Here is a 13,345-nt window from a genome sequence, read left to right as displayed (position 1 = left end):
TTGGGGAAAAAATTAAGTTATTAAGTAGCACCTGTATGGGCAGTTTCTGAGAAATGTTTCGAAGCACCATTTTTTCTCGGGTAAAATTTTAATAAGACCCAGTTACATTTTGAGAAGAGGCATGAATGCACTTTATAGATTAAGTCACTATTTATTAATACTATATATCTATGTGTTTGCACTAAATATAGCTCGATCAAAGGGATAGAGCAACACCACTTTAATAACCAGGCAGGGCAAGATAGCTAAGATTGTTGGTATGGTAGGTGTTATCTTTATAGAGAGACGTTGTTAACAATGAAATAAAATGTTATAATTATGATATGAACAGAATATTATTTTTATGATGTTTTATGTTCAATGGTTCTGTACAGCATGGTATCTCTGAATTATCTTACTATTTGTAATGTATCTGTTCAAAAAAGTCTGACATCTCTGTTTTAAGAAATCTGCTGCTTTTAATTTTCATGATTGTGGTGATTTTTATTAATTGGACAATAAATATTATTCATTCATGACTCATCTATAGTAGCGTAGAGGGTTAACATGCCTACTGCAAAGGACGTATGCCATGTAGATCAAAGAACAGTATTTTATGTGCACACCTTAGTGGGTTACTGTTTTTGTCACAAAGACCCTTTTGTGTTCTGCGCAGTTCATAAGTTACAATCGTAATCTAGCACAGTGAGCTATCAAGTGTCATCAAAGAGCTGCATGCAAACTACATGGTATAGGCTAGAAAGTTATGTTTATTTCTGAGTCGGTCATTATACTGATGTTGCAAAAATGGCTTTGTTTAGGTAGAAATGCATTCTTATTAGTAAAGGCAACTCTAACCACTGTGCTATGCTCTGAATCCCGAGTTTATGCTTCCCAGTGCTTAATTTGAGCAGGTGGTTTTCGGTGCTCGGCACCTGCACTTGAATGTCAGCACTGGCACTTATGGCAGTCTGCTGCTTGTTGGTGCTCTTTATCTCACTTAGAGACGAGCATTACAACAGTTGTTTATTAATTCACTGCACTTAAAAAGTGACTAATACTTGCCACCAAAGTTCATCTTATAGCTTTGGGGGTCTGTAATAGTCAGAACTGTCACACTTGTAGGTGTGTGATTGTTAGTAGTTGTGTGGTTCCTGTTATTGGCAGCGCTGACAGCAGCAGTGGGCTGTGAAAGCAGATGTGGCCTCCTGAATAGGGCCCTGGTACTTCTATTTTTACTAATTAAGCACTGTGCTTCTCCAGACCAAGCACTCTTAGTAAATGCCTACCAGTATGAATGACATGAATCCTACACCTTGTAAACACCATTTGTCTTATGTAACATTTTCTGTACACTGATTTACACATGTAGGATTCATTGTCTCTGTATTTGTATGTGATGTAAAGTGCTCTGGCACCCAACTCTGGTATGAGAGGTGCTATAAAACAAATGAAATACCTGTGAGAGAGGGGCTGTGGAGTGATGAGGGGCACAGTTGGAAAGTAAAAGTGAGGGAATCATTGAAGGGCCCCACCTATGATTGTCCTAGCCTGGTGCACATTAAAAGGCTCCACCTATGATTGTCGTAGCCTGGTGCACTGTAAAGTCATCATTTACCATGCTTTAAAAGGTAATATAATTAAATATATATAGAAATATGTATTGTAGAATGCACCATATTTGGCCAAATGTTCTTGGGGTAGGACCCTTCCCAAATCCTCCTTGCAGTGGTAAGGCTTGCTCGCTCCGATCACTATGTACTGTATGGGTGCTGGTCTGACAACATTTGCCTGGGCAGCTTTCGGTTCCCAGTCTGGCCCTAGCAAAATATCAGGCATGTAAAGTGCAATTAAACATGACTATTATGAGTGTGGCAGATAATCTTGATTGGGTCGTAACGGAAGCTAAAATATCATGATAAAACAGTGGAGAGAAACTAATCCTGGGTGGAGTTCTTCAAAGTCCCAAAAAACTCTGCCAAGCCATGCGGAGTTCTGTGAGCGGTGTAGTAGGTTACCTTGCGCCTTTCCCACTGATTTTTAGTGCCGAGTGTTTGTCCTGTGCTGTAAAATCAGTGCGAACGGCATCTTGCGCAGTGCAAGATGGCACTGCTTCTTTCTGCTTCTCAAGCAGAAGTTGTACTCGAGCCGCAGCTTCTGCAACACGAACGGAAGGTTTCTCAACATGAGTTGTAGCCAACGTTGAGAAATCCCAGAGAGAAGTGGTCTAGCATTGGATTTGCCTCGCTCGTGCTCGCCAACTTACCATTGGTGAGTGAGGACAAAACTCTGTTACTTAGAGCAGAGTTGTTTCGGAACTCCGCAAGCTCCACGGAGTGCAACAAACTCCTCAAGCTCCACAAACGGAGCAGAGTTTACCACCCAAGCTTAAAAGAAACACAGGGGGAGTGGAGTGGAAACATTGACGTCCCTGCAAGTTAGTCATCAAATAGCGCAATGGACAAGAGTGAGTGACGAAATATCGGACTGTACACCGTTGTTACATAACATTGAACTAAAGGAAGCCTTCAGAAAATCTCAAACGATGATGTAACGAAGGATTCGCGGACGACACAGATATAAAGAATAAAATATCGAGCAGGAGAGGCCACTGCGGAATATCAGACACTCCAGACTGTTATGAAATACCAGAACGGGCGAGGCAGATAAGAACTAATGGAGCAGACGAGGTTGTTATGAAATACTGAATGGAGATGAACAAAGTGTGCTCAGCTTGGGCCACTAGCCCTTGCATTCAATAGAGGGAGGGCGCAGGGTTGGGGTCCTGCCAGGCGGGGCCGTCAAGGGGAAGAGGAGATGTAAAAGTCAAGCACTCAGGACAACACATGTATAACAATTATAGGCAGGCGATAAAAGTAACATTCTTGGGAGGAGATGGGGGGGGGGGGGGGACACAGCCGCCCCCTCTTGGAAGAAGCCAACCATGCCTTGCCGTATTTTTGAGTGACACTCGTGTGTGCATTCAACGCTCCTTTTACTAAGTCACCTCTATGTACCCTCCGGGAGCCCCAAGTCAGCAGAAACCAAAAAACAGTCCTCCCCACCCCTATGGCCAGCCATCGCTCCTTATGTGCGCTAATGTGGCCGGTGATGTCAGCATGCAGCTGGCCAATGACAAGGCAGCAGGGCAGCCCAGGTATTGGCCCCTGGGCTCCCTCATAAGGGACCAGGCTGGGCACAGGGTCTTCTGACAGCTTCTGTGCAGCGACAACGGTGGGGGTGGTGAGACCTTCCACTCCAGGACCCGGGCACGGATGGCGTACCATGAGCTGTTGAACGGCAACACATCGTGTTCAAGAGTCGACGTCGACACACTGCCTTTGCATACCGACGCTGGGTGTTGGGGTGTCCAACTAGGGAAGACGCTCACAAGACTCTCTGGAGAGGGGGGTCAGACTCTTATTTACTTTTACAAATCAGCACGTTCAGGTGGGAACATGGACAACGCGGACACCAAGTCCACCGAAGAGTGCCTGGCATACTTCGGGGTCAATGAGAATACCGGCCTCTCACCCGACCAGATGAAGAAGAATCTCGCAAAGTATGGATTCAACGGTGAGTTGGACTGACGGGAAAGCCTTGAAAACAGGAAGCAGCTCTTCAGAGGGTAGTGATGAGGCACCATTTCTAGAACAAAGCAGCCACGAAAGTGAAAGTGTTCGAGAGCCATAAAAGAAAAACAAGAGCGCGCCTCGGCAGCAGGGGAGGGGGCATGCGCAATTTCCTTGCGGGAGCGTGCAACCATATGGTGCCACCAGATGGCACCGGGCGCTCCCGCAAGGAAATCTCCTGACGTGCACAAGTTGGCATTGCAAGCAATGCAACGCATGCACGTCTTTGCTGAAAAAGCTGTGCCGATGGCATTAGGTCTCTCCTATGCAGCGGACGCTGGCCATTGGGGTACCGACGGACAGAGCGGGGCCTCCTTCTTCCCGAGTGGGTGCCGGGTGAGGTGAGGTGTTCTCCCACAGATTGTTGGGAAAATCACGACCAGTTGGATAAACACCAGAGAATACTTTGGGCTCAAAGATCTGGTAGGATTAATCCAAAATGTTAATACACTTTACTTCTCATAGTGCAGATGCGTAACATCTAACGGTCCTGAAGAAAGCTTGGACTAGTTGTCCTCCAAGCTGAAACATGTCGACCTCCACGCACTAGGCCATGACATAGTCATTCCGTAAGACTATAAGGCGTTGTTTTTACTCTTGACCCTGGACAATACTTAATAAACATATTTTTTGTCTCAGGAGCCAATTTTACTCACATTTGTTTTCTTTTGCACGAGCACTGCACTCCATCGGTCCTACCTCTGAAATACTGTGGTTCAGAACAATACCTTCCAGAACCTATCTCCGCACCATCACCAGGTGCATTGGGAGAAACTAAGGTTCATGGTTTACATCCCACATGACGACACTCCGCCAATAATGGTGGGCTGATGGGAATTTTTTGAACCCAGTATTATCACTGTGAGGACATGCTGGTTTAGTGGTCTTTTGGGCATGACACAACACGTAGGCAAGCGATCTGACCAGGTAACTCCTGTTTGTTTCTCAAGTTGATAAAGGGGTTTGAGCTACCGTGGTCGTTAAACTTTCCCCTTTGACCCCCCACCTCCTTTTTCTAGCTGCATAGGCGAGACCTAAAAAGGGGAAAGGGGAAACAAGCACTCAAAAATCCAATAGGTCTCGTTTATGCAAGAGCTATGGGCTTCAACAAACTGTTTTAGTCATGTTGTACACCAGAATGGCTGCTGTTCAGCATGGCTAAAAGGTAAAGGTGTAGAAGGGAGTGGCATGGAGAATTGTAGAGTGGAATGGCGAAGAGTGGAGTACAGTGTCATAGATTGAAGTGGCATAGAGTGTTGTGTATTGGAGTGTAATAGAGGGGAGTTGCGTAGAGTGGCGTAGAGTAGAATGGACTGGTGTAGAGTGCATTGGCATAGAATGTTGAAGAGTAAAGTGGGTGGTGTACAGTGCAGCATCGTAGAATGCATTGGCATAGATGCAGAATAGAGTGGCATAGAGTCCAGCACCAGAGTTGCAGAGTAGAGTGTGGTAAATAGCAGCGGTGTAGAGTGGCATAGAGTGCAGTGGCATAGAGTGTAGTGACATAGAGTAGAGTGGTGTAGACAGCATTGGAGTAGAATAGTGGTATAGTGCAGAGGTGTAGAGCACAATGACTGAGTGCAGTGGTTTTGAGTAAAGTGGCGTAGAGTACAGTAGCACAGAGTGGAGTGGCGCAGAGTGGAGTAGAGTGCAGTGGCATAGATTACATTGTTTCAGAGTAGAGAGAAGTGGAGTAGAGAGGTGCAGGATACAGTAAAGTGGAGTTGAGTAGTGTGGTGCAGGGTAGAGTAGAGTGGCGTAGAGTAATGGCATAAAGTTGTGTAGACTACAGTGGCATTGAGTACAGTGGTGCAGAGTAGATTAGAGTGGCGCACAGTGGATTTGCATTGAGTGAAGGTGCGTAGAGTGGAATGGTACAGACCAGAGTGCATTGGCATAGACTGTAATGGCATAGAGTGCAGTGGCATAGAGTGCAGTGATGCAGAGCGGCGTAGATTGTCGTGACATGGAGTGGAGTTGTGCATAGTATAGTGGAGTGGCCTAGACTGGAATGATGTAGAGAGCATTGCCGAAGAGTGCAGTGGTGTAGAATAGAGTGTCGAAGAGTGTATTGGCATAAAGTAGAGTGGTGCAGAATAAGGTAGAGAGGTGTAGAGTGAAGTTGATTGGTGCAGAGTGGAGTAGAGTGCAGTGGAGGGGGTGGGGGCGGGTTAGTTTTCTATTTTGTCTTTTCAGCAATGCACTTATGGTACTTGATGGTCTCTAATGTATGGATCTCTGTGTTAATGTAGCCGATGAAAGAACAGTACCAAGTACTAGAGGTCAGTACTCCAGGGCATTGGTGGATGTCGGCAGCATACAGTTGGCAGGTTTCAGCACAGGAGCACCTGAGGGTAATGCAGACTAGCTTTGAGGTGCATAGGTTCTAAAAGTAGTGATGGCATAGGAGCGCAGGGTCCAGCACTGGACTTGGAGGTATGAAGGTCCCAGTACTGGACAGCTGATAGGTTAGGGATACCATGTCAGGACTGGGGATTGCTAATAAGAGTGTTGTGTATCAGACAAGGAGTGAATATTGAAAAGGCGCAAGGTTCTGTAGAACAATGTTGCAGTGCACTAGCAGATCGGTGGAGGAGTCACAGTACTGGTATTAGGAGTGCTCTAGGGCAGGTGCTGAAAATGGAAATATAGAAATACATGTAGAAATTCAGGAACCCACTATCCAAAAGACCTGTTTACTACCAGGAAGTGCCTGGACTCTCATATTAAAAGTAATGCAGCAGTGCTGGTACTCTTCCTTTCGAATTAATTAAGTGCAGGTACTCGGTACCCACCCATTTAAAGAACTGTCTAGGACATGACCTACTCACAATAAAAGTGCTTTCCCATACTCATTCTTGTACCTCCTTTGCAATGGGATTGCATCACCAAGAACACATTGTTGCAAGTGTGTGTATTGTGTCAACCTTAAAACTTGTTTTGGAAAGTGAACACATCTTGTCTGGGGATTGGAGCACTCATTACAAAAGGAAATCCCAATACAATAACAGATATTTCTAAACCTGACATCTCCACATGTGTCAGCCACCTATTAATGCACTTTCCTTTCACAAAGCATGGTCAACCAGACATTTTCGGTGCTGCGCAATGCAGGTGAACCAAGACTGTAACTCACAGAATACGCTAGAGTGTCAAAGAAAAGTCAAATCATGGGCATATGAAATAGAGGCAGGTGACAGCCTTAATCTGTCTCTCCACTTTTATTTATTCTGTACAGCCACAGTCAATAAACTGTGCACAAGATATGCCTCTTTTTAAATTAACGACACAGGCAGGTAAAGATCCATAGTGATAAGATAAGCTTACTCAGACCAATGAGAATTCCACTTATGTGGCTGTTACCTGCTGACTCTCAGATACCCAGAAGCCTCCAGGAGATTGGATAACAACTGATGGAGCAAGGTTTCATACGTAAAGAGACTTGCTTAGATTCAATCCTCTTGAAATAAAATGTAATGTATTAATCAACATGCTTGTCTAACTAATAATTGCATTACACGACATTTCTAGTATCTAGGTGGGAAGCTCGCCTATCTGCTTTTACTAACAGTAACTCAAATGCATGAAAATGGCCGCCGAAAACGCAGGAAGCTTTCTGCGCATGCGTCTGCCACACTTACGTGGTGTGACGTATCTATCGCTTGGTGAGAATTTCTTGCAGCTGCGGACTAGAATTAAGATGGCCGCTTCATGTTTTACATACTGAAGCACCTGCTGCTGCTCTAACTAAACTTTGTTCTGCTTAACTACTAATGCTATAGTTAAAATAAAGTAATGGGAATAGTGTAGCGATAAGTGGTATACAGTGCATTCATTTATTCTTGTGTTCTAAATTGTTTCTCTTTGACTTTGCTGCTAGCTCATATTTTGGTCCTGACAAGAGTTTCTGAACCCCATCTTGAAAAGCTGGGTCTGCGCAGATGAACTCTAAAGCTCTGAAGCATTGGCATTGAAAGGCAGCCAAGTTCCGACTTACTTGTAATATTCCTGGGAAGATGACCGCCTGACCCTTCAAGAGGAGCTGATTGAATACAAATTGTATGCATTTGAAACATTATTTGCTGGGTGTAATAAAAGTGCATGGGAAAGTAAAGTTATGGGCAGGAACATTGATTTAAATACTGAACGAAGATGATCTTATAACTAGTATGGTGTAATGCCCTCTCCTCATCTTTTGACCAATCAAACCAAGGGAATACACACCTTTGCAACACTGGGGGGTGGTACATTGCTCTGGAAAATTGTATAACTAAGGTAGGCTTTGCTAGTTAGATTGTCCGACTTGTCCGAGTAGCTGACCTGTCACTGACCCAACGCACCCTGTAGGAGATCGAGAGCAGAGGCGCTGGCGCAGCACTCTGTCAGAATTGATAACCCAATCGGGGTCTGAGGGAGAAGAATCGATAACCCAATCAGGGTCCGACTGTTAGCCGCAAAGAGGGGTGGGACGCTGGCGTTGCACTTAGCTGAGGGTACCTGTCCTGACCTGCATCTGTCCTGTCCTGATCCGCATTGGTCTGCACTGTTTTATTCTGATCTACACCTGTTTGTCCTGTTGGCACCTGAACTATTGGGAGTCCCGTTTCTTTGTCCCAACCTGTGGCCAGGGTTGGTCTTCACACCATTCTAGGTAAATATAAATCTGCGTTGGTATGTCATTGTATTGTTTCCGTTTCTCACCGTTCCCAGTTATTCATGCCTAAAAAAAATCTTGTAATATTTTTACATATTATTGCATTAGTTATTAATCTACCCATTGAAAAGGCTCTAACTGCGATTGAATGGATTTTGACATTTAATATTTTACATAGATAAAGTGTTTACATTTTTCCTGAGTCTGTGGTTATTTTTATGAAGGTAAATGTTATTTTTCTACCTATTATTCCAACACTTTTGATCCCTTAGGACTTAAATACAGGTGACAAGGATTGGTAAGTCAAATGTGTAGAGGTACAAGTCCTAAAGTGAAATAAAATTATGACTGGCAAATGGTAAAAGCCGAATTACCTGTTCAAAGTGTGTATTTTTATGGGCCCAAGTGAGTATGGTAATTGAGCAGGTAACTCCACGTGCCATCATTGTATACAAGAGAGTCTCGCAAGTGAGACACATGCGCTAGCACATCCTCTCGCAGGGTAAATACATGTCGATGTTCACAAAATAAAACAGTGAAAAATCAGAAACAAAATGACAAATGCCGAAAGATGATACAAGTAAGTTTATTAGCAGTACGGCAAACTCCCATCGGGTGAATAAGTACAGGAAGAAACGCTGGCATTTCGAAAACACCTGCAGAAACCCCAAAAAAGAGTGAGCTTGAACAAACCTATATGCACAAAAGGGCAAGCCTACAAGCTAGGGGTCTACTGTATGGGAGGGATCGACACACAAGAAGGAGGGACATATTACCCATATTGACCATAGAGATGCAAACCTTTGCAAGGACACGCGAAGCAACAACTTAAAAGTGATGGGTGGGCTGTACGCTCACAGAGTAGATACGATTCAGAAAAGGGGGATCTAGCCCTGATCTGTTGACTGGGTGAGAGTATTCTGCTTAATTCAGAAACTCTGTCCATCACCACCCCTTGTTGTTAAATACACAGAGTAGATACAGCATGTCTCAAAGAGATAGCACATGCCATGCCTAGGTGAGACCGAAAAAGGATGAACTGATGTGAGGAGAGGTAGAAAGTTAGATGTTGATGCAAACATGGAAGATTATAGAAACTAGCACGGCAGACGGTTGGGTTCAAAAGGCCATGAATAGTAACGATTAGACATCTAATAGAAACTGAGGGAACTATAAGAAAAACATCAATATTGGTCAATCGAAGGATGACGAATGTGGGCAGAGAAGACATTATGGCACTACTTCTATTATGTTTTATTATGTTTAGATAATGTTATATGCAACACAGGCCTTGCTGTTAACGTGGACATTACTTGTGCAATGAGAGGACATGGCAGAATTTCAAGTCAAAAATACTTTTTTCGGCCGATAAAAGTAAGAAAAGCAAGTTAAAGAGCCTAGAAGATGGACCTTTTCATTACTTAAGTGGGTCTCGTAGCTGTTTGCAATTACAAAATATATGTGCTCAATTATCATATATTTTTCTGTCGCTTATATTGACACGCCAGAGAAGGGATTTTTCTACTCTCTGCAGCATTTTACATTTCACGGTAGCTGAGCATCTGTTTTCAAAATGTAGAAGATCTTTTGTATTTCATTATAAGAAAAACCGGAGTTATACAACTTGAAAGTGCTGTATGCTTCTTGAAACTCTGAAAAATAAATTGTTTATCATCCTGAGCATGAGCAAATCCCAGCTCAACACACTGAGCACTATTTATGAAATAAGTCTTTAAGATACCAGTGGATAGGATGGGACAAGGCAGAGGAACCATTTGCTAGAGGCTAGCTGAGAGGCGAGTCTCTAACTTTGGACCTAATGACATAAAGTTATCCAGGTTCTATTAATAGCTTGGCATAACAAAGGTTAAATAGGTGACCATAACACAAGATGGGTTTTTTGACTAATTGGTTAGTAATGTATGATGAATTATGATTGAGGTGTATTTAGCGTTCACTCTTTCTTTCATTTTTTTTGGTGATAATCGTGATCATTTTCACTCTTAAAAATTGTAGGAAGATACACGTAAAAGTAGGTGTTTGTTGTAAAATACTAATATGTGTCTGGACTGATTTCAGATTGGAGCTCTGATTGCCATCAGGAGATGAGAGACAGGCATGCCTGACTCCAAATACCCCCACCAGCAGAAGCATAACTCAGGGAAGGGGATGAGAGACACTTTTCTCTGAAAGTATTTCAGTTCTCATCAGCTATGATCCCAGTAATTTCAAGGAACACCACATAGAAGCTAGGGAGCAGAGAGAAAAGGGCGCAGAGGTTTATTGTTGGCGGCCCTCTTGGGGTGTTTGGGAAGCATCATGGATGCAACTGAGAAAAATGGAAAGACAAAATCACCCACACAAACAGAGCATGGAAGGCTTATGGGGCCTGTTGACCACAGGGGAAGATTTGGCATTCACAAGGTGACTATGGCAGCCTGGAAAGAGTGAAATAGGGAAAGATCGGCCCAGACTGAGGAATATGGAGAGGAAAGAAGTTGGCCTAACTGCTAGGGCGGTCGACCTCGAATCTGGGGAACTGGGCTCGAGTCTCAGCAATGACGCTGAACAGCCTGTGATTCTGGGCAAATCACTTAATCTCCCCGTGCCTGACAAAAAATGAATGTATCCTCATGCAACGCAACTTGTGCTATGGAAAGCACTCTGATACCCGATTCGGGTCAGGTTTGCGCTATATAAAACTCTTTTAAAAGAAAAAAATATGGGAAAGTGAGGATATTCCTCAAGAGGAGTGCAGGGATGAAGGGGTCAAAGACCTTGTTGGAAGTGGAGTTTCAGGAGCCAGGATTCTGTTTTAATAAAGGAATAAAGCGATGAGGGGACCAGGCATTTTATTTGTCAGACACTGGGGTGGATGAATTGCAGACAGAGCAGTTGTATTCAATGTATTTTATAAAGGAAGGAGTGGGTGGGCCATCTGCCACTTGATGTCTGGGTGTCAGTACGTGGCGGCGAACAATGCCAAACACACTCTTCTATTTCCTGACACAGCCTCCATCTCCAAAAGGTTGCTGGTTTTGTCTGCCTCCTGTTTCTTCGCTTATGGCGCGAAGTCACTTGAATACACACACCCTAAAGTCACATTTGATAGGTGAGTCACATGGCTTCTTTTCACCCAACACTGAATTTCATTTGTAGTTCGTAATCTTTTTTAGCTTTATGAATGTCTGTGAGCAAAAGTAGGCATTAAAACAAGTAACTGGCTCCTATGCACATCATCTCCTCCCCAAATATAGAGAGAATCGCTTTTCGGTTAATCACCTGGCAGGTACCACTGATTCAACTGTGGGTGTTCCCGCAGTCGCATGAAAGGCCGAAGGACACACAGCTTCAGTCAGTTCAGTTTGAAATCCCTCTCTAGTCCAAGTTCATTCACCCAATTTTACCAACAATGGCACACATCTTCATTCAAATTCAACCAGCCCTGCCTAGAGTAGTTACCTCCTTGCTCTCTTAGTGCCATGCAAACTAAACTCTGCTTCTCCCAGGTCACCCTGTCTCTGATCACATCTCTTTCGGAGCCCAACAGTAGATTTAGCATTTGGGGAATATTGGCCACTCGGAAGAAAGTTGAACACAAGCTAAGGCGTGGACTTGACCCTAATGTTGAAGACTTGCTTCTTACTGATGCTGGAAGGCCTTTTCCTCGGAAACCCTGCAGTGAAATGAGAAGAGTTCTGCTCCCTCTGTCTAATAATGCATGAGTGAACACTAGACAGACACAGCCCTGTTCGACCCTAGAGACCGTTCACTTACAGCAAAGTTGTCCTTTGCTAAGTTGACTTATTCCTCACTCAGAGCAGACAGCAGAGCTGTCATGCGCCCGCACTGTTAGCAGAACTACCTCACTTATTATAGTTAGAACACCAATCCATGGTTCGCCACATATAGCATAGGTATCTCTCACCTTCTGGCAAAATAGCCCATTATCCCATTCAAAGCTGAAAGCAGACCTGCCCTACACCTGTCATAGCATGGCCATCTCTCACCAATAATCGCCACAAACTGCAGTAAAAAGATGCTGATATGCAATCGCCTGGGTCGCGGGGAGCTGTACCTCTACAACAACACTGCCAAAGTGAACACAAATGAGGCAAAGGGCCTCGGGACCCAAACACACGGTGTCGAGTTAGGAGAGCTAACACAGTTGCCGATGCACTCAATGGTATACAGTGTTAAATAACAATATACAATAACAAGTGACCAGTGACAGAAGTGTCTAAACAAAAAAACTCTCATGAAGGGTAAGTCTTGGAGTCTTTAATTCAGTGAACAGCAAGTTAGGAGAGCTTGTGGGCCTTGGGACCCACCAATCACATTAAGTTAAGCACTTTAGTTACAGGCCAAGACTTTCCACATTGTTTACTAGAAAGTCAAGGGGTGAAATAGAGCTATCTGCATGTCTTAAAGAGCAGGGAGGGGCTGGAGACACACACAATGTTGCAACTGGACAACGAAAACGGTCTTAGTGCACGAAATTTCAAACAGACGCTTATTGACATCACCAGCTGGATGACGGCGAACTATCTCCAACTGAACGCCGGTAAAACAGAGGTGTTACTAGCGGGTAAAGAAATAACTGCCTGGGGGACAACTGGTGGCCAGAGACTCTCGGCCAACCCCCTGAGTGCAAAGACCATGTAAGAAACCTGGGAGTCTCGGTGGACACTGCCCTGAACTTTACGCATCATACCAAAAAGGTGGCGGCTACCTGTTTTGGTATTTTACGCAATCTTAGACCGATTTTAAAATGTTTCGACCACCAAACCCACAAACTAGTGGTGCAGTCAGCAATCCTGTCAAGGCTGGACTATGCCAGATCCCTCTTGCTAGGGGCAAACATAGCAGAGAAATCCAGACTCCGGCGAGTCCAGAAGGCTGCCGCCAGAGTGCTCACTAGTATTTCGCGTCATAAGTCAGTGTCCACTGTCCTCACTAAACTCCACTGGCTCCCCGTGGAAAAAAGGATCCACTATAAAACCCTTTGTCTTGCATTTAAAATCCTTAAAACGGCCTCCCCCCCCATGCTATGTCCACTGCTTACATCCTACGTTCCCCG

General features: G+C 44.2%; 1 protein-coding gene across 1 annotated transcript in view; it reads right to left on the bottom strand.

Annotated features, from left to right (window-relative positions):
• LOC147692232 (neurexin-2-like) overlaps positions 1-13,345 on the bottom strand; it is a 1,848,214-nt gene that overhangs the window by 711,126 nt on the left and 1,123,743 nt on the right. The window lies entirely within an intron of this gene.

This window comes from Lissotriton vulgaris, chromosome 9 (genome assembly GCF_964263255.1).
Source record: "Lissotriton vulgaris chromosome 9, aLisVul1.2, whole genome shotgun sequence".
NCBI lineage: Eukaryota > Metazoa > Chordata > Amphibia > Caudata > Salamandridae > Lissotriton > Lissotriton vulgaris.
Note: the sequence above shows the minus strand (reverse complement) of the source record. Positions and strands in the feature narration are given on the sequence as shown.